Source organism: Urocitellus parryii, chromosome 4 (assembly GCF_045843805.1).
Source record: "Urocitellus parryii isolate mUroPar1 chromosome 4, mUroPar1.hap1, whole genome shotgun sequence".
Classification (NCBI taxonomy): Eukaryota; Metazoa; Chordata; class Mammalia; order Rodentia; family Sciuridae; genus Urocitellus; species Urocitellus parryii.
Window position 1 is genome coordinate 135,965,011 of NC_135534.1, and position 24,316 is coordinate 135,989,326.

General features: G+C 42.2%; 1 non-coding gene across 1 annotated transcript; it reads left to right on the forward strand.

The window, feature by feature from the left end:
- Window positions 1–3,072: 3,072 nt before the first annotated feature.
- Window positions 3,073–3,203, forward strand: LOC113186562 (small nucleolar RNA SNORA33). The gene has a single exon (XR_003301305.1). It is a non-coding gene; the product is annotated as a small nucleolar RNA SNORA33 (small nucleolar RNA).
- The last annotated feature ends 21,113 nt before the right edge of the window (window positions 3,204–24,316 follow it).

Genomic DNA, 24,316 nt, shown 5'->3' on the forward strand with positions numbered 1-24,316 from the left:
TTTCAGGCCAAATCAGAGTTGGGAATCACCACTGTGCTTTTTTTCTTTTATTCCCCCCCCCTTTAACTTAATAATCAAATGATACTTCTGCTTCCTGGAAAGTTGTTGGACCAGCCAAAAAAATAAGTTGCTTAACAAAAAAGTGAGATATTGCATGTTCTCGTGACTTAGGAATGAGTTTCAATGGAAACTGTCCTCAACCCAAGTAAGGGAAAAAGCAGAAGAGAAGACTGAGGAGTAATTAATTGCAGGCAAATGAAGACCATGCATTTCAAGGGGAAAGTTGTGCTCATTTCTACAGCCATTACCTAAAATGGTAGCAGTGGGAGGCATGCCATGGGCATGTGTCCAGCACTAAGGGAGAGAGTGGGTAAAATGGGGTGGATACACCCTGTGTATACTACTCAGTTGTGAGAAGCAACAAAGTACACATTCATAGAGCAACACTGAAATCACAGCCTAGAGTTGAAAAAGTAAAAGCAAACAGTATTTTTAGCATAGTGCTATTTATGTAACTTCAAAACATTCACACATACATAACAAAGCTACCTATTATGCAAAATCCATGAGTATTTAAGGACCTAGCACACTCATTAGAGTGAGTGTAGGGCAGGAGGATCAGGTATAAACTTGGGAGCCTAATTGAAAATCCAATCAAAAGGGGGTTCTCATGAAATTTATGGGCTGAAATTAAAAAATGTTTAAAGGAAAACAAGCTTTCAGCCACTGAAGCCAAGACTTTGAGTCGTAGATCATAGGAAAGCTGTGTTAGGCATTTTGAGTCCCCAAGGGGCTGTTCCCCTGACAGCTCCTCTTGTGCGGTTCTGCTGCGTTGGCTGTATCCTGGGAACAGCTTGCCAGCAGCCCGCCCTAGTTACATCATCTGTACCATCATGGAGAGTTTAATTAAGCTGGTGCCTTTTGACATCAGTCCTCACACAGCTGTGATCTTTATAGAGCAAGGAGACGGCCTAACAAGGCTAATTTTCTTAGAGAGTGTCATTCACAATCATCCAGGAAGAAGTATCTCTTTTCAATACATAACCCTTTCAGTGACACTTAGATGGCAGACAGACAACCGCTATCCACTCTCCCCAGCCTTATCCCTAGTGAGGAACCTACAGCTCTTACACTTGATCCTGTGTTCCTGATGAAACTCTTTCCCTCTAGATCAGTGAGCTGAATTGCCCAGTTCCCTCAGTCTTCATTACCGATTGCTGCATTAACAAGTTACAGGTGATTCTCATTATTTATGGTAATTATATCTTATAAAGTGAGTGAAAGCACCAAATCAGTATATATTGATCCATTGCTGCCACAGGAAATAGAGGACTACACTCCTCTGAGCTTCTGGCCATAATATTTCTGCCAATTGATCAATATATATGGCTGTTTTATGTGTTTTTTGTTCAAAGACATTATTATTATTATTATTATTATTATTATTATTATTATTATTATTGGCAGAAGTAGTAGTAGTATTGAATCCAGGGAGGTTTACCACTGTGCTGCTTCTCCTGCCCTTTTTACTTTTTTTTTTTTTAAGACAGAGTCTCCCTAAGTTGCCCAGTTTGGCCTCAAACTTGTGATCCTCCTGCCTTAGTTTCCTGAGTCACTGAGACTACAGGTATGCCTCCATGCCTAGCAACACCTATTTTAATATACATTATTGGTTTGTTAATAATAAGTTCACAGCCAGAAACCTGAATATAACTCATACCTTGAACAAAGCTTCTCCAATATGTGTATTTTCTTCATAAGGTACATCAGAGGGTTGGGGGTGGAACTCAATGGTGGAGCATATGCTTAGTATGCAACAGGCCCTGGTTCAATCCCCAACATCCAATCAAAAAAGACACAATACAGCCTTCTTGCATTTAGGAATATTAGACAGCCATCAGTATGTTTGGGGGCCATTTTAAATAATGTAATCACCACCAAAAGCACAAAAAAGAAAAATTTTAAAAGCCCATGGAACTAAATAGACTTTGAAAAGGACACTTGTCTACAGTCTGAGCAAAACAAAAGGAAATTCAGCATCTGTTCAACATCAGCTGGGGGCATGTGCCTCAAATGACGCAAATTTTTTGCCACCCTGTTCATGTCCATAAATACTATGAAAATGCCATGAGTATTGATTTCAGAGATAGAAATAAATTTTACTAAGTGAATTTGCCAGTATGGAATCCATGAATAATAAAGATCGACTAGCTCATAACTTAGCACACTGAAACAGCACACCACAATACCTCAGTGCTTGTAGTCAGAAAGCTAGGGTCCTCTGCTTCAGGTTTCTCACAGCATCTAGGTTTTACTGGGGCAGAACCTGCTCCGAGACTCACTCACCTGGTGGTGGCAGGATTTCTTGCTGCCCATTTGCTGGAAGCTATCCTCCGTTCTTTGTCATATGGGTCTGTCCAACGTGACAGCTTGTTTGTTAAAATCAAAGACAGAGATGCTAGTAAGTGAAGGCTACAATTTCTTATAATCACAGAAGTGTCATAAATTTTGCTCTATTCAATTATTAGACGCAAGTCTGTAGGTCCAGCCCACTCAGTGGGACAGTAGTACACAGGCATAAATACCAAGAGGTGGGGACATTGGAAGCCACTCTAGAAATTTGCTTAACATACCCCAATGCCTTCTGCAAATTCCTCTTTTGACTTTCTGTTTTTTCTCATATTCTAGTGAAGGAACTTTTTGGTTTCCATTTTCTTTGTTCTTTCTGCTGTCTCCCAGGATTTCAACAAACCTATTTTCAGATCATTTATATCCTGTCTTCAATCTTAACTTCAAATCATCATTTTTCTCACTGAGTCTTTGTGCCTTTATAATCTCTGGGGGCAAAAATTAAATGCTGTCTTCCTTGAGCTGATGAAACCATTTCTCTACCATCTCATTGTCTTTGAAGTCACTCACAGGGATTTAAACCCTGGTTCTGCTTACTACCTGCATTACTTTGGATGAATTTTCTTTTTCTTTTTCCTTTGTTAGGTACAAGGATTGAACCTGAGGTGCTCTACCACTGAGCAACATCCTCAGCCTTTTAAAAATAAAAAATTAAAAAAAAATTAGCCAGCTAGTGAATCTGCTTACCTGCAAATGTTTCTGCAGAAATTTTAGAAAAAGCTGGCAATAATAATGCCATCTTACGAGCCTTAAGGACACTGAAGTCCTTAAGGTCCCTGAAAATGGCTACAATAAAAAAAAAATAAAATAAAAAATAAAAAAAAATATTATTATTATTACTATTATTATTTTGAGATAGGGTCTCACTAAGAGGCTAAGGCTGACTTGGCAAACATGTGATCCTCCTGCCTAGGCCTCCTGAGTCACTGAAATTACAGTCAAGCCCCACCTCACCCAGAAAGTTACTTATTTGAGCATTAGTTTAACCATTTTTTAAAAATGTGCATAAACCTCTCATCTTACAAGCTTCTGTGATGGTTAAATGGGACTTAAATGCCCAGCCTAGTACTTAATACAGAGAAGGCATTCAAAAAATATTCCCCTCCCCTCCCTCTTCTTCATCTTCCCACTCACCTAGCATTTTCTCTGTGAATCTGCCAACATCTCCAAATCCACTGCCAACTCTACCTTTGGTTTCTGTCAACTATTTCAGCATCTCACTTTCTCTCCCAACCCCTCTTCCAAATAGATGACTTCCTTCAATCCTGATGTAGCTATATTACTCTGTTCCCTGCCTTACTCCTTCTCTCCTCCTTCCAAACTTTCTCTTATCTCTACTCAGTTATCTCTTATCTCAACTAAGTTGGCCTCTTATTTTTACTTTTTTATGAGTTTTTGTTTATTTGTGATACTGAGGATTGAACCCAGAGGCACTCTAACACTGAGCTACAGTACCAGTCCTTCTTTTTTTTTTTTCTTTTGAGACAGGAGTCTCCCTGATTTGCTGAGATTGACTTTAAACTTATGATCCTCATGCCTCCACCTCCTGAGTTGCTGTGATTACAGGAATGCACCACTGCACCTGGCTTGTTTTTACTTTTTATTTGGAAACAATCTCAAACATGCAAGAACCATAGAATAAAATTACTTTTCCTGAAACACTTGCCAGAGGGTTGTCTATAGGATGTCTCATCATCCCCCAAATAATTAGTGTGTCTTTCCTACAACAGAGACATTCTCTTTGTCTGTCAAAACCAGGAAATTAACATTGAAATGTTACTACCATCTAATCCTCAGATTTCATTTAAATTTCATCTGTTGTCTCAATAAATGTCCTTAATAGCAAAAGGATCTGGTCCAGAATCATATGTTACATTTAGTTTTCATGTCTCTTTAGCCTCCTTCCATCTGGCAGTTTTTGAGTGACTTTCAGAACCCTGACATTTATGAAGATTACTCACAATTTCTCCAGGAATGTCCCTGGAGTTGGATTTGGCTTTGGATTCAGGTTGTTCGTCGTTGGCAACAACGTTTCAAAACTGATTTGTGTTTTTCTCATTGAGCCAGGCTGACTTCACTTAGAACACTTGATCAAGGTAACGTGGACAAGGCTTTTTCACTATAAAAGACCTAAGTTCCCCTTGCAATTAGTATTTTGTTAGGGATGTGCTCTAGGTATATAGACAGCCTGTTGTCCATCAAATTTAAAATTTTTTTTTTTAATTTGCTGTTTTATTTCTATCAATGAACTTGTGGAATCCTGCTTTATTTAATAAATTATCATCTGTTAGTATTTATTTTGATTTTCAAATTGATCCTAACCTGGTCTTTGAGAGCCTCTTCAGTTTGATAAGTCCTCCTTCTTCTTTGAGCAATTCTTCAGTCTCTGGCACAATGTTGCAGACTCAGCTTGTATTGCTCCCCTGCCCCAGTCCCAGAATCAGCTTTTCCTTTCCAGAGTCTTAGTTCCTTTTAGTGGAGAATGGCATTGAGAAATCAAGATCCAAGTGCTGGGTATGCTCACTGCTAACTGGGGAATTACTGCTCCCAGCTCCTGGTAGAACCAGAGGAAACGCACACATATACAACACCCCACCCACCCCCACACACATATAAACACACCCCATGCTTACATCTATTTTTATTTTTGTCTCTCTATATATTTTGAAGTCCATGAATTCACTCTGATATTTCCTATTCTGAAACCAATTCAACCCATTACACAGATGCTCTCCCCAGCCAGTGCAGCCTTTGACATCCAGACCTGTCCCCATATCCTTCCTCCTCATCCCACCCAGCTAGGCAGAAAGCAAGACTGATTCAAATGCTAATCATGTGCACACAAGATTCATTGGAAATTCTCCACAAAAGGATGCCTTTGAACAGCCTGATCTTTCTTATAACATTTTATATACAACTCATTGTCCATCCCTGGGTGTGCTGCTAGGTGTTTCTCTCAGCAGGGCTTCCCAGTTCTATCTTTCAATGTCTAGATCTTTCAGGCTTTAGACAGACACTGTGCATCTACCCTCTGCTGACCTCACAGCCAAAGAGCAAACCTGTATGCAAATTAACTTTATGGTCACACATAACAGGGATAGGATGTTGGCAATGTCCTTCTGGAAAAATTCTGCACCATGTGTACTAGAACTCTTGGTTGCCATATTAGTTGAAATCTTCTTGAATACTCCCTTCCTACCTTTATGTTCATTCACTGCAGTTATTCAATTAACCAACATATCTAGGAGATATCCTAAGTTCAGAGCTAGATTCTTGTGATGAAAATGTGAGAAATGGTCTCATGGCTATAATCTAGTAATCCTGTAGGTGGCCAGAGATGACAGATTCACAACAGAACATGAGAGTAAGGTAAGCGTCAAAGAGAAGCCCAGACACAGTGCTGAGGCTTAGAGAAAGGAAATCTATCAAGTTAGGAGATCATGGAAAATGTCATAGGAGGGGACATTTATTACTCCAGACCATTTGGTAAACAAGTCAAATAAAAGTTTTGCTGCTTTGAACAAAATCCCATCATCAAGACTTGGTTTCTCTTCATTCTCAGTTTGAATGAGGCTATCTGTGAATAGCTTCATTCTAAAGTGGTCGTTCCCTGTGATGGGCTAATAGCTTTTAGCAGCTTCAGGATGTAGAGCTAATTTATTTAGTGATCTGTTGAAACTAGTCATTTCCTTCCCATTAATCCCAGTAGAAACCCTGGGGCTTCCTTTCATTGGACAAGTAGGCTGTCTGATTATCTCTGAACCAATCACTGTAACTGGAGGGATGGATGAGGCAGATGGGATGGGTCCTGCATCATATGCTTGCAATAGGAAAGAAAGTGAAACCAGCCCTCTCCAAGCCCTGGTGAGATGGAAGAGAGAAGGTTCTCCAAAGGAAAATTGCTATTTTGTAAAACAAGTAGAATTAAATGCTGGGCAAGATCAATAATTTTCCAGTTAGGACATTTGAGTTGGCCTTGATGCCCATGTAGACTATCAGCAGGGAATCAGGGGCAGAAATCAGGGTGGACCCTGACAAAGACTAGCTACCATGCTCATAGTGGAAACAGCAGGATGGGCCACTTGGTCCCCTGCAGACTCAGTTTAGGTTTCAAGTTGCTTTAAACTAGACTTATTATGTAAATGCCCAGACAGGGCAGATTGTGGAGAAGACACTAACCTTTATTATACCCACTGGGTAACATCAACATAAGCCTTGATAATGCTCATTTAAAACAAAACAAAACAAAACAAAAACTCTTCATCTAATAAAACTCAACAGAGGAGGAGTTCCAGTGACTTCACATATAAAAAGCATTTGCACATTTTATGTTTAAAATTATTTTCTCATCATAAAAATAATTTACCCAAATCCATAGTTTACCTAGCATTTCCTATGAACAGAATAAACTTTTTTTTTATTTCATTGGTCCTTTTTTTTTACTTTGTCATCAAAGTAAAATTCATAACTGGGGTGGTGACACATGCCTATAATCCCAGTTACCTTGGAGACTGAGCCAGGAAAATTGCAAATTAAAGGCCAACCTGGGCATTTTAGCAGGACTATGTCTCAAAAATAAAAAGGGCTGTTGGTGTAGCACAGTGGTAGAGTACCAAATACTGCCAATAAATAAATAAATAGATAGATAGATAGTGTGTTATTTTATATATATATATATATATATATATATATATATATATATAGAGAGAGAGAGAGAGAGAGAGAGAGAGAGAGAGAGAGAGAGAGAGAAGTAAAAAATAAAAAGAAAACATTATTCTCCTCTGGTATTACAATTTGAAAATCAGCACAAGTGACATTTGGCAGGAGTTTGACATTTATGTGACATACACAGAATTATAGAGCTGGAACAAGACCTGGGGTATAAATAGACCCAGGGGCCCCTGTACATCTGAATCTTTCTGAGAGTAGTCACTGATATCTCTTGTAATTTATTTTCTCAATACAAAAAATAAAATAGCTTCATTTTCTTTTCTGCTTACAGGAAAGATACATGCTTATTAAAAAAAACAGAAAGTATAGAAAAGAGGGTATAAACCACCTAGTCCCACCACTCAGTCATAGCATTGTTTATTAAAATATTTATGGGAAATCTTTCCAGATGTATTTCTATTGAAAAACATCTCTTTATCAATAGTCTTTTTATCGATTTTATAGAGAGATGCTATGCCTAGTTTGTGTTCTGAACATCTTTCTAAGTCCAAAAATCTTTCAGGTGATTTTCAGAAGTTTAGAAAGATAAGCTTGGACGATAAGGGGTGCATATACATCTTAAAGATATACAGGAAGGATTCACAGTTGCAAGCCCTTTTCAGTAAGTGCTTTAAGAAAGGGTGGTCAGCCACCTATGGTCAGCAGTTGGCTAGAAGAACAGTGAGTTCTTCTGGCAGCTTTATGTCTTCTCTGGCCGGAGTTTTGAGGGGGACTGAGGTCATCCTAAAGATGTGGCCTTGAGCTTATAAAGGAGATGTTTGCTTAAGCCTCATTTGTGCTAAGAAATCTGTAATCTGCAGTCTATGGTTGAGGCCTAGCCAAGAAGAGGGCTCAAAGGAGACTGGCTGGAGTTGGCCACAAAGCAGGTCTTTGCCAATGCTCGCCAATATTGAACTTTGAAAGCTTTTTCATCTTGCCCATTCTGATAGTAGGATGAAGATATTCTTGTTTTTATCTACATTTTCTCAAAAATAGTGAAACTGAACATCTCCTATGTATTCTATTATGGGTTGACTATTTATGTTCTTTACTCATTTTTCAGTTGTGAAAGTCGAGTGACTTACCAGAGATAGAAATTCAACCAAGAGGTTTTATTGGGGGCTGCCTGAAGGCGAAGAATTAGTATTAGGATTGGTTCTTTGACAAATGGTGCATTTAGTGGTGAGCTCGTGGATGAACCTAGCATCATCCGAGGTGAGTGGGAAGAATGTCTGTAAGAAGAGCTTGAGGTCCTGAGGGCTAGTATGGAACAGGAAATGTAAGTAGGAGAAGAGGTCCTGTTTAGATGGGTAGGGGGTTGGGGGGTGTACTTGAAATCATGACAGCAATAGTGGGGCATGGTAACATGGCTGCCTGCCAGGCAGCCTGGTCCACTTAAGAATTACCCACAGTGATGGGTGAGGAGTCAGACTGATGGGACTGACAATGAGCAATCCCAATCTCTGAAGGAAGCACAGATGCCCAGGGAAGATCAGTGATGAATTTTGAATTAGTTATGGAGGTGCCTTTGGTGGTCAATAGTCCCCTCTCTTTCCATATGGCCAAATATGAAAGGAGAATGTGAAAGACATACTTGGAATCCGTATATAGAGTGAGGGAACAATCTACGGCTGGTTGAAAGGTGCGGGTGACCCCCATGAGTTCTGCCTGCTGGTTAGTCCTGTGGGGTGGTAGAGGTTTGGCTTCTATGACCTCCAAGAGGGAGACAATGCATCTCCTGCCCATCTGCCATGCTCTGTCAGGAAAGAACTTCCATCCGTGAACCAGGTTTGGGTGGGGTTTGTTAGTGGTCCCTCCTTAATGTGGGAGGGACATGTGAGAAGGTTCTCTGTGGACTCAGTACACTGTTGGAGTGGCGGGTCCATAGAGACGGGGAGGGGAGACGTGGGGTATAAAGAGGAGCAAGCCTGGAAAGAAATGGTAGGATCATGTATAAAAGATCCTGAGAGAGAGAACACGGCAAGGGGGAAGAGTTTTTAAGCCCTTATAGGTCAGTAATTCCTTCAAGTGATGGGGTGAAGAGATGGTGATTTCCCCTCAGAAAGTAAGTATTTTGGCCTCCTGGACTAGGACCTGGGCGGCTGCCAGAGCTCTGAGAGAGGGGGCCCATCCCTGGACTGTAGGGTCCAGTTGTTTGGATAGATAGGCTACTGGAGCAAATGCCGGTCCCTGCTGTTGGCCTAGCACCCCTAGGGCCAGGCCCTGGTTTTCATGGACATACAGAACAAAGGGTCTATGCCTACCAGGTAAGTGGACTTCCAGGGCCTGGAGGAGGGCCTGCCGAAGATTGTGGAATGGGACTGGAGTGACCTTAGGAGTGGTCGCCAATGATTTTTCCTTGACTATATCATATAGAGGGTAGCTAAAAGGGAAAAATGAGGGATCCAGGCTTGGAAGTATCCCATCAGCCCCAGGGAAGAGAAAATCTCTTCTTTGGTGAGTGGGGCGGGCAAATTTCGAATTAACTATTTCCGGTCGAGGGTAATGGCCTTTTTTCCCTGAGACACCTGGGCTCCTAAGTAGGTAACTGCTGGTAGAGAGGGCTGCACCTTTTGAGGAGAGACCCGGCAACCCTTCTCTGAGAGGAAATCAAGGAGGGAGACAGTGTTACTCTTGGAGACAGGTAGGGAAGGACTGCAGAGGAGTAAGTCATCCACATTCTGCAGAAGGTTGGAGCAGGGAAGAGTAAGACCCCGAAGGTCTTGTGCCAGGGCTTGGCCAAAGATATGTGAACTATCTCTGAAACCTTGAGAGAGGACTGTCCAGGTAAGCTGCTGGGAATGACGTGTCTTAGGGTCAGTCCAGGTGAAGGCAAAGATGTCCGGGGAATCCTGAGCAAGGGAAATGGTGCAGAAAGCATCCTTCAGGTCGATGGCTGAGAAGTAGGAAGAAGAGTAAGGAACGGAAGAGAAGATGGTGTAGGGGTTTGGCATCAGAGGGTGAATGGGTCTACCTGCCTCGTTAATGATTCGTAGGTCTTGTACAAGGCGGTACTGTCCATTAAGTTTCTTGACGTCCAAAATTGGAGTGTTGTAAGGGGAGTGGGTAGGTCTTATTAAGCCCTTGTGCCATAGGTCCTCAATAATGGGCTGTAGATCCTGAAGACTGCCAGTTGGAAGAGGGTATTGAAGTTGACAAGGGAAATGCTGAGGGTCCCTAAGATGAATTCTGACAGGGACACAGTGAGCCGGAGAGGAGGTGGAAGTGTCCCAAACTTGAGGGTTTACCTCCGGAGGAAGAGAAGGATGGGAGCCTATGGACATGTGGGGTTGCTTCTGCAAGGGTGAGGATAAAAGAAAGGCTGGGATGGAGTATGATGGAGACATGGAATTTGGCTAAGATGTCCCTTCCCAATAGGGGAATGGGGCATTGGAGTATTACCAAAAACTGGTGGGAGAAAGGATGATGGTAAAACCTACAAGAGAGTATGGAGGCTTTGAGGGCTTTGGCCCCCTACCCCAACAGTGGGGAAACAGAATGGAACAGTGGGTCCCCCAAACTCCCTCAAGACTGAATAAGTGTCCCTGTGTCTAACAGGAAGTTAATCAGGCGTCCATTCACCATAATAGTGACCCTGGGCTCCTGAAAGGTGATGGTGGTCTTCGGGGAGGAAGTCCCAAGGCCCCTTCAGTCATCTGTGGCCAGTCCCAAAAGATCTGGGTCTGGGCTTAAGGCGGATCTGACTCCTCTTTGGGGGCCAGAGCAGTCCACAGCCCAGTGACCCCTTGATTGGCATTTAGGGCATGGACACCTAGGTGGCCTGGAATTAGAGCACTCTCACACCAGGGTCCTTCCTTCCCGCACTTAAAACAGGGCCCAGGGGGCATCTTGGGTAGTGGGTGTTTAGCCAAAAACGAAGGAGCCCATGGGGTAGGTCCCCATAGAACTTGTGCTAGCATCTGGGGTTTTTTTGCTTTCTGGCCGCCTTATCCTGGTTATGGTACACTTTAAAGGCTATGGCCAGGACTTCAGTCTGAGGGGTCAAGGGTCCCCATTCCAGTTTTTTAAGTTTTGCCCAAAAGTCAGGGTAGTCTGGGAGAAGAAGTGGTCATTAGGAGCTCTCTCCCATTGAAGGTTTCAGGGTCTGAATTAGTATATTGCTGGAGAGACTTAGTCAGTCTATCTAGGAAGGTGGAAGGGCTCTCATTTTTGCCCTGAATGATTTCTTGGAGTTTTTCAAAGTTTACTGCCTTCTGAGCCACCTGTCTTGAGTCCGGCAACAAGGCAGGTGGAAAATTGGCCCCTCAGGGCTAATCCTCCAGGGTATTGTAGTTCCAATTAGGGTCCTGATCAGGAACTGCCTGGGCACCTAGCAGGTAGGCCAGGGTGGTCTGATGGACCTCATCAGCGTAATTATGGGCTTGTTCCCAGACCCGCCTATGTTCCTCTGGGAGAAGGGTATTGGCCAGGATCATGTAAATGTCATGAAAAGTGAGACTACAGGCTTGGAGTAAGTATATGAGGCAGGGTTGGTGGTGTAGGAACCCAAGCGTTTTTCAATCTGTGAAAGGTCTGCTATGGAGAAGGGCCCGTAGATCCTAATGATCCCTTCTGCCCCTAGCAACCTCTCTCAAAGGAGGCATGATTGGAATAGGGTGTGGCTGGACAGAAGGTGCGCAGGAAAGGGTGATGGGAGGATTGAAGGAGGAAGTGGGGGCAGGGCCTAAAGAAGGAGGAGCTGAAAGGGCGGGACTGGTGCTGCTGAGGGAAGAGGAGGGTTAGGGTGATAAATCTCTGCCCATTTTTTTGATCGCTTGCAGTAGTTGTAGAAGTCAAAATGGCGGGGTCTTTTGGTTATGTAAGGGATAATTGGGCCAATCCTGAGTAGATAATTTTATCAATTTGGGGGGCTTGATATCAGGGGTTAGGCTGAGGGTGTCCAGATTGTTGAGGAGACATTTGAGAGGGGAGTTGGCTGGCAGGGAGGAGGCGCCCCCCATGGTGCTATGAGGAAAGGTATGATATGGAGAGGCGTCCCACTAGAGCCAAATATCAGAATGAGACCTCAGGCAGAGGACACGGTTGTCACCAAAAATCCTCTGGTGAGGTGCCCTCTTGGAGGCCCTGGGAGCTATGGGTCACCTGGTGCCAGGGTTTCCAACCCAGAGGGGGAAAGAGGAGACCCACGCTTGAGGAGGGGAGGGGGTTTGCCAGTTCTCAAGCCGGCCAAGGCCTGTAAGGAAGGGGAAAGACTCCAAGAGGACCACTGTGACCATGGATGTCTGGGTGGGGTGTATTCCTCTCCGGAGGCACCACAGGGACTGCCCGATGATTGACATGATTGACGGCCAGTTCCCAGTTACCGTGCCTCAGTGGGTTTAGGAGCCCAGAGAAGAGGACTCTCTGATTCATAGGCCAATGGTGGATGCCAAGGAGGCGATCCAGAAGATGGGCACAGGTGGTGAACTCTGGCGGGATGGGGTCCTGCTTAAGGCAAGGGAGCCCCATCTGACTCATGGCACAAATGAAAGGCAAGTGACTCACCCGAGATGGAAAGTCAACCAAGAGATTTTATTGGGGAGCTGCCTGAAGAGGAAGAAAGGAGAGGAAGAGAGCAGCTAAGAAGAGGAAGAAAGCAGAAAAGGAGAGGAAGAAAGCAGCGTGAGCCTGCAAGCTTCAGCTTAAGAAGGGTTGCTTTGGTGACGTGGCAGATGGTGATTGGCAGGGTGACTCAGGGATTGATCGAGAAAACTTTTGACTTTGGTGCCCTTTGGCTTGGTGCCCTTCGGAGAGGAGGAGGGGTAAGGGATTACATGATGTTCTTCTGAGAGACCTGATGGGGGAAATAAAACCAAAAGGCAAGGTCACCCACACACCCAACAAGTTGCAATATATTTTTTTTTAATTTGGTTTGTAAGCTGATTTTTTTTAGTTTGAAAATTTGAAGTTTTCTTAACTATTATCCCAGGGTGCATTTCTTTATAGATCCCAAATACTATTCCTATGCCTGTAAGTACCAAATCAATAAAAAATTTACAGCAACAAACATAGTCATTTTCTCATTCTCTACCTTAACATTTTGTCCCTGAGATGCTCTGAGAATAAGATGTCACCATGGGACTCTGTCCTCTAAATGCATGTACACAACTCTGAATGCTCAAACAGATTCAAAATTCAACAAATTGTGCTTCTTTCAAGCTAGGGCCAACCACAAAATTTCTGACTACAGGGCTTTTCCTCTCCCTGCTTACCCCTGCCTCCGGGCTAGAGAGAGCTAGGAACAATTGATTATGCTGTGACAGAATGCAAATCCATATTGAAGAGCTGTCTGCCCACTTTTTCTTCTAATTTATACTGTTATCTGGATTCTGGTTTATAGATACGTTAGTTTAATGGATTTACAGCTATGTAGAAGAATAAAAAAAGGATATAGGAAAAGGACTGATTTGGTCCACTTCTATCTCATACCAGAGAGCTTAGGAGGTGTTTTTGAGATGGTTTAAGGAGATAGGAGACACCAAGAGCCTGCCTTTGAGAGCCTCTCTAAAATCACAAGGAACGTGGGTCTGTCCAAGGCTATCTGAGAGACAATGAAATGACCAAGGAGCTTTTGAGGAAAAAAAATGGCCTCATCCTTAAACCACCACATGTATAATAACTGGATATATGTCATAAATGGAAAAAAAACAGAACATAGGAAAAGATCTTCAAACAAAGACCATTTTAAGTGCCAATCCCAGGCTGGAAGTTTGAAAAGGCAAGTAAAAGAACATCAGTTAATCCAGGAAAGAAAATAACCAATAAATGTAGCACTTGATAATATTTCATTTTCTTATAATCTGTGTAGCTTCATCTTCCCTATTCTCTCCAGTATAAAATGACCCAAGAGGTCCAGTACGTGGAGGTGCCAGCACCTCACCAGGGGGTCCTTCTTCCTGCCCAGGAGGGTATAAGCCTCCAGAGAAAATAAGTCAGAAATAATTAGTGAAAAACAAAAGACTCATAGTCAGAATTATAGTCTTAAAGTAGAGTGCCTGATAGATCCAGTCCACACAGGAGCTGAAGCTGGACAATTAAAAACCTGCTCCTGTGGTTTATTTAAGGGGGTACATCAAAGTCAGGGATCAGGTTTCAGGGGTGGAGTCTTGTTTGTGATGTCTTTCACTTTTCAGGTTGATTGGCATCTTGGCAGGTCACACCCATCTCTGAGAGACTCTGTGGCTAGAGCAGGTCACCCCATCTCCAGTACTGTGTGGGACCAGGCAGAGCTGAATAGGGCTCAAGGTGTGTTTGGATGGTCAGAGGAAATTTCCCCTGGAAGTTCCCAGACACCAGATTCTCCTATTCACTGTCTGCGATTCCAATGTAGTCCACACATAGCCCAGAGACGGCTCTTGATAGTCCAGAGTAACTGTCATAGTAGTAGTAGATAAAAAAATGTTTTTGACCCTATATGACTTAGAAATTGGAAAACACTGAGAAAAAAGTAACCAAAACACAACTAGAAATTCTTGCTGTTTTAATTTTAATTTTATCCTCTAAAATGAGTATAGAATTTAACATTTTAAAAATATAATGTTATTAAAATTTTAGATGAAAATGCATGTGAAGGAAAGTCCCCCTGTATTATTCAGTTATTGTTATGTTACTTATGACCCCAAGTCTGAGGGGCTTGAAGAATCCCATTCATTCATTATGCTGACTAGTTTACAGTTTGGGTAGGGCTCTGGGAAAAAGGCTCAATTCTGTCCCCCTCAGCATTTGCTAGGGAAGCTTGACCAAGGACTAGAGGATCCACTTTTAAGAAGCCAAACTAAGTTGGAAATCAAGTTGTCTAAAAATATCAGGCTGGGGACATAGCTCAGTTGGTAGAATGCTTGCCTCCCTTCAATCCCTGGCCCTGCAAATAAATAGATAAATAAATTTTTAAAAATCAGCCAAATTTAAAGCTCTGATTTTCTTTAAAATGGTTATTATCTAAGTAGTTTCTCAGGGAAAATGAGAATTCTAAATTAAAGGAATAGAGAGACTTCCATTTACTTGCTAACATATCATTTTTGAAAAGTTAAAAACATGACTTTCATACACATACAAAGTGAGGATGTGTCAAAGATTTATTCAACTCATTTATTAATTACATTAAATAAGATGTTAACACTGGTTAAAATAACAAAAATGTTGTGATAGATGATAGATCGAACATTAGGGATGTTCAAATGAATTATTTGTGAATCATGCAAAACCCAAAATATAGTGTTTGGAGTTGCCATCTCTTCTTGTGGGAATCAATTATATCTGTACTGAACCATGTTAATTTCCAGGGAAATCACCTCTATTATTCAGGCTCACCCTTGGGAGTACAGATGGAGTTGTCCCCATACAAAGCCAATTGTTCAAATAAGGACATATTCCAGGCCCTAGTCAAAGGCAGCATCCATTCCCCCATTGATAGACTCAGAGAGGTCATGTGGTCCAACTTAAACCCCGAAGTCCCAACAAAACTTAGCGGGGACTTTTATGAGAGCCACCACATTTTCAAGGTACTTGAATTGGAAGTGCTTAGATCTGAACTTGCTGGCAGGTATCTTAGCACCACAAGAAGCTGAAATAAAGAAGCATAGAAGAATGGAGACAAACAACAGATGGGACAGCACCTGATGACTTAGAGTCCCCTAATCAGCCTGATTAGTCCCCATCTTCTCCATTGTATGAGTCAATATATTTCCTTTTTGATTCTTTGTTTAAGCCAGGTTAACTCACTCAAAATGACTCATTGCAGTACAAAGGGGTGCTCCAGCTCTGATTTCTTCTTCTGTGCTAGTCTTCTAAACATATATTTACTCCTCTTGGCTTCCATTTCTCCTTAGGTAAAAGGAATGAGCAATACCTACTATAAAGATTAGATATATCATAAGTGTAAATTAACTTTTAAAATGCCTAGGAAATAGAAATATCATATAATTTTTCTAAATCTAATTATATCTGGTTTTAATCTCCTGTTACAGTTTAAATGTATATGCCCCCCCCACCAAATCCACATATTGTCATAAGATTAAGAGAGGGCCTTGGGGAGATGATAAAGTCATGAGGACTCTGTCCTCACGAGTGGGGTTAGTGCCCTTGTCAAAGCTCTTGGCAGTCCAGAGTAGCTGCCATAGCAGTAGTAGGTGAATAAATGTCTTTGAGGTACTAGCTAGGCACTTTTGCCTTTCTGTCTTCCACCGTGTAGCACAGTGGTGACTGCTTCTGCCATGTGAAGATGCAGCAATAAAGCCCTTACCAGGCACCAAATCCCAGTACCTTGATCCGGGCCTTCTCAGTCTCTGGAACTACAAGAAATAAATTTCTGTTATTTGTAAATTACCCCACAGTGGTAATTTTGTTATAGTAGCACAGATATACTAAGAAATACTAGTACATCTAGATGTACTAATCACTTACTAGGATAAAAAGACTCCCAATATCGTCATTATTAGGCGCTCTCTTTTATTCTGTGATGATAAAATCTGTCAAAAATCGACTAGAAAAGATTGTTTGGTCTTTTTAAAATCGTGGTGGCTATTATGATTCATTGTCCAAGACTCTATGGTCCATTCAAAGGCTCCACAGACTTCTTGGCACTTAGGAGATCTGGCAACTTCTATCTGTCTCCTGTCACTATGGTCTTTGATGTTTAGATCCCCAAGAAAACACATCTGTCCTGCCACCTCCTAGAACACTTCTGCATGGAAAACTGATGCTTCTGTCTTCCTCTACACAGGTTTCCTGGAGTCCCTGGAGCCACGGCTAACTTTGGGCAGCTCTTTCTCTTTCAATCCAGTGGCCCCCATCTCCAGACTCCACCTCCTCCCTCTAAGGGACACCCGACTAAATCCACCTCCCACCCAAGAATCTAAATAGAGTTTCATAACAGAAGCTTTGCAACTTTGTTTGGGTCTGGGAAACACGCAGGCACACCCACCCCAATAACAACCTCTAACAGGCCACCTTGAAGAGACTGCCAGTGATCCCCACTCTTGGTATTCATGTCCTAGTGAGATTCTCTCTTCTGAGTGTGGGCTGGACTTAGTGACTCACTTCTAACAAACAGAACACAGCTCAAGTAACAATTTGTCACTTTGAAAATTAGCTCATGAAACAAGAATGACTTTTACTTTATTTGTTCTCTCTCTCCCTCCCTCCCTCCCCACCTTTGAGGGAAGCTAGATGCCATACTGAGAACTGCCCAACAGAGAATCCCATGTGGTGATGAACTGATATCCAGGACAACACCAGAGAGGACCTAAGCTTGCCAAAATCCACGTGAATGATTTTGAACACAGATGGAGGCTCCCCAAGATGCTCCTTGATGTATCCAGAACCCCAGCCAAAACTGGAGTTCAGCATTGTAAGAGACTGAGCCAGCTCAGCAGATGACGCTTGACTCACAGAAACTGAGATAATAAGAATTTCTTGTTTTTATCCACTAAGATTCAGAATAATTTGTTATGTAGCAACATGTAACTAATACATCACTTCTAAGATTGGCAGCCCAGAATTTCCTTGAAAAGAGGGTAAAATGATCTTTTCCTCCTTTTGAAAATCTTCTAGACTGGAATAGGAAACAATAAATAGCTTGATAAATTATCCTGTGATTAAAAAAAAATACCAGAAGCCATGTAAGTCTATAGAACAAGAATCCCTATAGAGGGAAGTTGCCATTTCCTGACATAATCACTCCACATTCTGCCCACATTGAATAGCTATGACCTTTAAGCTGCATGATCATCAGCATCATCCCAAACCTTTCCAAAGGAAGAAAGGAACAGAGGTGTGGAGGCAGCTGCTACAAGACCCTAAATAACCACTCCGCCTTGCTAAAGAGACTCTAACATGTGCCTGAGACAGCAAGAAAATGAGAAGCTAATTTTTGCTTGGATTACAAGGCTAATGGAATTTCTAAATGAAAGCTCCTGAAGGTTAGAATTCCCTCCCCTATCCTAAAAGGCTGCCTTAAACCTAGATAATCTGGTGCAGCTCTCAGAATGAAAGCACGCTACTACAGTTGGATCTGGAACGTTCCCCAAAGTCTATTGTTGAAAGCATGGTCCCCAGTTGCTGAGAGCCATAGCCAAGTAGGAATAACTCATGGCATTTTGGGTTGAAAGGTGACCCTGCTCAGGGATTAGGGTGGCTCCTGGTTTAGGGTGGATCCTGCTGGGATTGGGGCGTGCAGTTTCACAACCTACGCCCAGCAACTGCCAATAGGAGAGCTTCCCTATCCCCAGCATATAAATACCCCTGTGTGAACAATAAAGATTTGCAGCTTGATCAGAACTCCTGTCTTGCTGTCATCCCTTGTGTCTCTTGTCCCTTCATTCCTCCCCGCCTAGGTTTGCCTACCCTCGTTGATGTCCTGCCGGTTGGGACACCCAATGCAGCAAGGTTCAGGGATAGGGCTTTTAGGCAAGGATAGGGTCATGAGAACTCTGACCTCGATGAGAGCTGAATGGACTACTAGAAGGCAGGGCCACTGGGAAGTAGGAAGTAGGTCTGTGGGAATGTGCCTTGGGAGGGTTTATCTTCTCCCCAATTTCCCCCCTTACCACCCTGCTGCCACTTCCCATGAGCTGAGGAGCTTTCTTCCACCACATCCTTCCACCATGTTGTTTCTGCCTTAGATGGTCTGAATCCTCTGAAACTGTGAGTCAGAATAAATCTTTCCTCCTCTCAGTTGTTCTCATCAGGTATTTTGGTCACAGTGATGAAAATATGACTCACACCCTGCTGTGAAGATTTCCTACAAGAACATGAGACTTGAGAGACGTTGTGGTCTAAGAAAATGGGCTCTGAGTGAGTCTGGGCCAGCCTCCTCCCATGAGGTGTCAGCTCACAAAGGCATGGTGTCCCCTGATGTTAGGAGTGGGATGTTGTGTCTGGGATTGTGCAACAGGAGGGAGCCCTGTGATGTTGCATTGAATATTAGTGACACCTGCTGAGGCACAACTTTGTACAAGATGAGTGATGAGTCTGGATTAATATCACACCGTGACCCCTGAGTGTGGGCAGAAAGCATTTGAAAACATTTTCTAGAAGAAAATGTTCTTATCTTCCCACCATTATTCAGCCAATGAGTTTTCTGCTTTTGTCAGTCTCCCTATTTCCCCAGATGGGCAAGAGTTGGGGAATGGGAGGGAAGACTGTATTGAACCAAAAGACTGGAACATGTTGCCTGGACACTTTCTCCTCTCTATTGGGGGCAGTTCTGCACTAGTTCTAATGAATATCTAGTCTGATTGTGACCACAGAAGTAAGCAAAGCTATGGCACCCAGCAGTAACATCTTAAAGGATTCCACGCCAGTCTCTGAGGTGTTTTGAGACTCTACCCCGCCTTTGGTACATAAAAAAGATTACCACATAGGTCATATCACCTGAGTTTTCTAGTCCTGGCTTTTTTTTATCTAATGTGTGTCTCTGAACTTCAATTTGGAAAACTAAATGTAATGGGGAGACTTCTAGTTTCTCTCTTGGCATAAGAGTTTTGAATTTGCCTATTCTGTCACCAATAAAAGAAAAGCTAAAAAAATTAAAAATCAATAGCTCTTCTACTCATTCAAGAACTGGTCATAGAGCAAACTGCCTGATCCCAAAGCTGAAGATCCATGCAAACATATATGGAGCCACAACAATAGCCTCCCAAAAGGAATTTCCAAAGGAACCAGTGTTGGATTAGGAAAAACGAAACTGTCACTAACAAACTGCCAGAGGCTTAGTGTGGACAAGTCTGAGGGTTAAAAATTTGAGGCAGAGACCAAGACTCCTCTAGAGAAGACAAAAAGATAGAAGGCCTTCCATTTGGTTGTCTAGGGTGTCAACTGCTCTAGAACACTCTCAGATTCTCCCTAAGAATAGAGCCTATAGTCAGCCAGAGTCTTTGCTATTGGAGATCCACACCCAGAAAGCAAGACCACCAACTGTGCTCTGGCACAGACAGATAGATGGTCACAGGTGGCTGTTACATGGGGGACTTCATCTGCATCAAAAGACAACCTGTCTTGCTGTACACATTTTCTCCCCAACCTTCCACAGACTGGGCTCTTTGCAGAAGGCAAAGCCCCAAGAAGCCCAAACTCCTATCCCTTTAGGCTCTGTATAAAGGTCAGCCATCTTTTCTCTCTTTGAGCCGAATACTCCCATGCCTTAGGCATGTAATAACTTCTGTGTGTTCCTTCCTCTGTTAAAAAAAAATAAAAATAAACAAATATCCAGGAGTGGTGACCCATCCCTGACTCAGGAGACTAAGGCAGGAGAATTGCTGGTTCAAAGCCAGCCTCAGCAATTTAGTGAGGCCCTAAACAACTTAGTGACATGTTGTCTCAAAATAAAAGAGACTGGGGATGTGGCTAAGAGGTAAAGCACCACTGGGTTCAATCCCCAGTACCAAAATACATACATACATACATACATATTGGGGTAATGGTAGAGCAGAACTCACACTTTTTTGAGTTTTATCTTCAGCAGCCCTCATAAATACAGTGAAGATCAGGAAATTTTTTTCCTTAGTACTTTCAACAGAAGGTGAGGAAAGCAGCCATTCTGAAATATGCCTAGAACATTCTGTTCTTCAGCAAATTCTGCCTTCAAGAGAAACAAGGGCCTAACTAACCCAAGGGAAGCAAAATACCCAAGGCCAGCCTGCTCTTGTGTTCCTGTCTCAGCTAAGGGCAGGTGTGGGAGGGTAAGTAGGTGGATAAATTGAGAGGCACTCGTGAAGTCAGGCTTCCCCTCCCCCAACACCTCCACCATCATGTCAGTAGGGCTCCTGCATAACAACCAAGGCACACACCTGAAACAGCCATGGAATAAGTCTTCAGAGAATATTTAAGTAGTTTCTAGGGAAATCCAAAGACAACAGGAAGACCAAAACAAGGGACACCAGGTGACAGCTGAGCTTCTGACCCCATAGCTACAGCAAATAGTAAACTCAACCTAGTGCTTTAGCCAGAAAAACATAAAATCTCACACCAAAGACCTATTTGTAACTGTTCCTTTTACCAAATTCATTGTGTCTAAGTTTCAACAAAAGTATTGCCAGGTACAGCAAAAGGGAAGAAAAAACAAACCTGATGAATATGTGTGATATCTGTTGAATATAGTGCTATCAGATAGAATTAGTAAACACTGAAATTCATCTTTTTAAAAATTGTTGAATGTATTTTAATAGCAAACTTACAGAAATATTGCAGACGACAGACAACATTAAAAATATGTACTTGCATGTAGGACAATTCAGAAAAGTATAACGAACGAACGGACTCTCTTGTGTGATGACAATGTCACCAACACCATTCTGTTGCTGTCAATGAGAAATTTACTTGTTTGGAAAAAAAAAAGTCTAATGCTGACATTGTCTACAAAAACTTAACAGGTTTATTTATAATTGTTCTAAAGTTGAGCTGCTGAAACTTGTTCATTGAAACATTTTGATTTGTATTAATGCTTTCCATCCCTACATTTGCATTTAAAAATTCACACATATGTGAAAATGAAAAACGGTCAATGCCTGATTTCTGTCCTCTATTTTTTCTACTTGCAATCATATCCTTAGGTACTTTTTGACCCTGTGGGGAGGAGGGTGGAAAATATCTTAGCCTTCAAGCCATCCATAACAACGTTTCGAAGAGTCTTTTTTTTTTTTTTTGAGAATGAAATGTTTCCCATCCTGGTGGATTCTTAAGCACCTTCTCCACACATGCCACATGCTGGCTGGGAGTCTTTTGGTGTAAATTTACAGGTTAGCATGGATATAGCACACAGGTCGGTGTCTCCAAAAAGACCAAACAGGCCTCACTTTCTGTTATGGTTTAGACATGGGATGTCACCCCAAAGCTCCTGTGTTAATGTAGGAATATTCAGAGGTGAAATGATCAGATTATGAGAGCTGTAACCTAATCAGTGGATTCATCCATTTGATGGATTAATAATTTGAAAAGACTACTGAACTGGGGAATAACTGTAGACAGGTAAGGCATAGGTAGAGGAGGTGGCTCACTCACTGGGAACATGCCCTGGAAGGTGGGTCACTGGGAACATGTCCTGGAAGGGTTAGTCTTCCCTGTGGACCCCTTTCTTCCTCTCTTGCTTCCTGGCTGCCTTGAGCGGACAGCGTTCCTCTGCTCGGCCCTTCTACCATGATGTTCTTCCTCATCTTGGGCATAGAGCAATGGAGTGGCCACCCATGGGCTGAACCTCTAAAACCATAAGCCCCAAATAAACTTTTCCTCCTCTAAATTGTTCTTTTCGGGTCTTTCAGTCACAGCAACAAAAACCTGACTAGCATGCTTGCCTCCTGCAAAGCACCAATATCTGTGCTTAGGGAAGAACAGATCTGTTTTAAAGGCCAGAACTATTTCTCACACCAGACTCTGAAAGAAGAGATTGTGAATAGAATGATTAATTGCACAGTGCCAGGCTGGTAACCATGAGGTTTCTGTCCCCACCACCCCCAACACTTAAAGGTTAATAGATGGTAGGTGTTTCTTCAGGATTGGTTCTTACCAACCAAGATCAAGAGGGAAAGATAAATGTGGGTAGCTTAAAAACAAAGAAAGCATGTTTGAGGAAGAGCAATCAATCCTGTGTGGCTTGAAAGAAAGGCACACCTATCAGGGAATAATAGAAAATGATCTAGAGAACAGGTGAGGATTCTATTGTAGGGAGTTTAGAAAATACAGCTGGGGACTTTAAGGCTCATTTGGGTAGAATCATTTGAGCACACAGAAAATAATTTTACACTTTGAATGTTCTCTCTGATATGTGAACGCCATCCTACAACAATGAGGGGAGGGGAAGGTCGGTGGATTAGACAAAGGGGAATGGAGGAAAGGGAGGGGAATAGGAACAGGAAAGACAGTGGGATAAATCTGACACCACCCTCCCATGTACATGCATGAACACACCACAGTGAATCGCAACACCGTGTACATCCGCAAGACTGGGATCTCAACTAGAATAAGATATATTTCATGTTTCCACAAATATACCAAAAATAGACCCTACTGTCACATATAACTAAAAAGAACAAGGAAAAAGAAAAAAAAAATCTTTTCCTTTGTGACCCAAGGCATAAGTGGATCTATGGCAACAGAATAATATTTTTCGTTGGCAGCAAGGTGAAGTTCATGTAAACAGGGATTAAAAAAATGATTTTGATGTCATTAGACATATGAATACTAGAGCTAGGGAACACTCCTTGTTAACTCAAATAGGATGGTTTTATGACAAAGAGGAAGTACTTCTTTAAATAGCTTGAAGGATGTATATAGAACCTCCTGTTTCAAGGGGAAAAACAAAGAAAAACAAAATAAATAGAGATCCAGGAGTGATAGGTCCATAAAAGAAAGCTAGTTTCTGAGGATAACAGGCAGACAACCACCTTTTTTTTCTGCCAAAAATCTATGCTACCTCACAGAGATCCAGAGCTGAAAGAAAGAGTTATAACGAGACTGTGGGGAAAGTGAGAAGTAAGAGGGTCTGGAAGGCGATGAGGAATCAGGATTCTTACCAACCAAGATCACAGATCAAAGAGTAGTCTGACCATATACCACAAAGAGGACTGGGTCAAGAAATAAAATGTCACCGGAGGAGCAGGTAGACAATGAGGTTTCTTCACCCTTCCAGTAGAGGGTGCATTTTAAAAAAAAATTTGTTCTTAATTAGTTATACATGACAGTAGAATGCATTTTGACATATCATATAAAAATGGAGTATAACTTCTCATTCATCTGGTTGTACTTGATGTATAGTTACACCAGTTGTATACGGTAATAATGTCTTACTCATTCGACTATCCTTCCTATCCTCATACCCCCCACCTCCTTTCACTCCCCTGTGTCTAATCCAAAATACCTCTATCTTCTGAGAAGTGTCTGTTCAGGTCCTTGGCCCATTTGTTGATTGGGTTATTTGTTAACTTATTGTCTAATTTTTTTGAGTTCTTTGTATACTCTGGATATTAGGGCTCTATCTGAAGTGTGAGGAGTAAAAATTTGTTCCCATGATGTAGGCTCCCTATTTACCTCTCTTATTGTTTCTCTTGCTGAGAAAAAACTTCAGTTTAAGTAAGTCCCATTTGTTGATTCTTGTTATTAACTCTTGGGCTATGGGTGTCCTATTAAGGAATTTGGAGCCCGATCCCACAATATGTAGATCGGAGCCAACTTTTTCTTCTATCAGACGCAGAGTCTCTGATTTGAT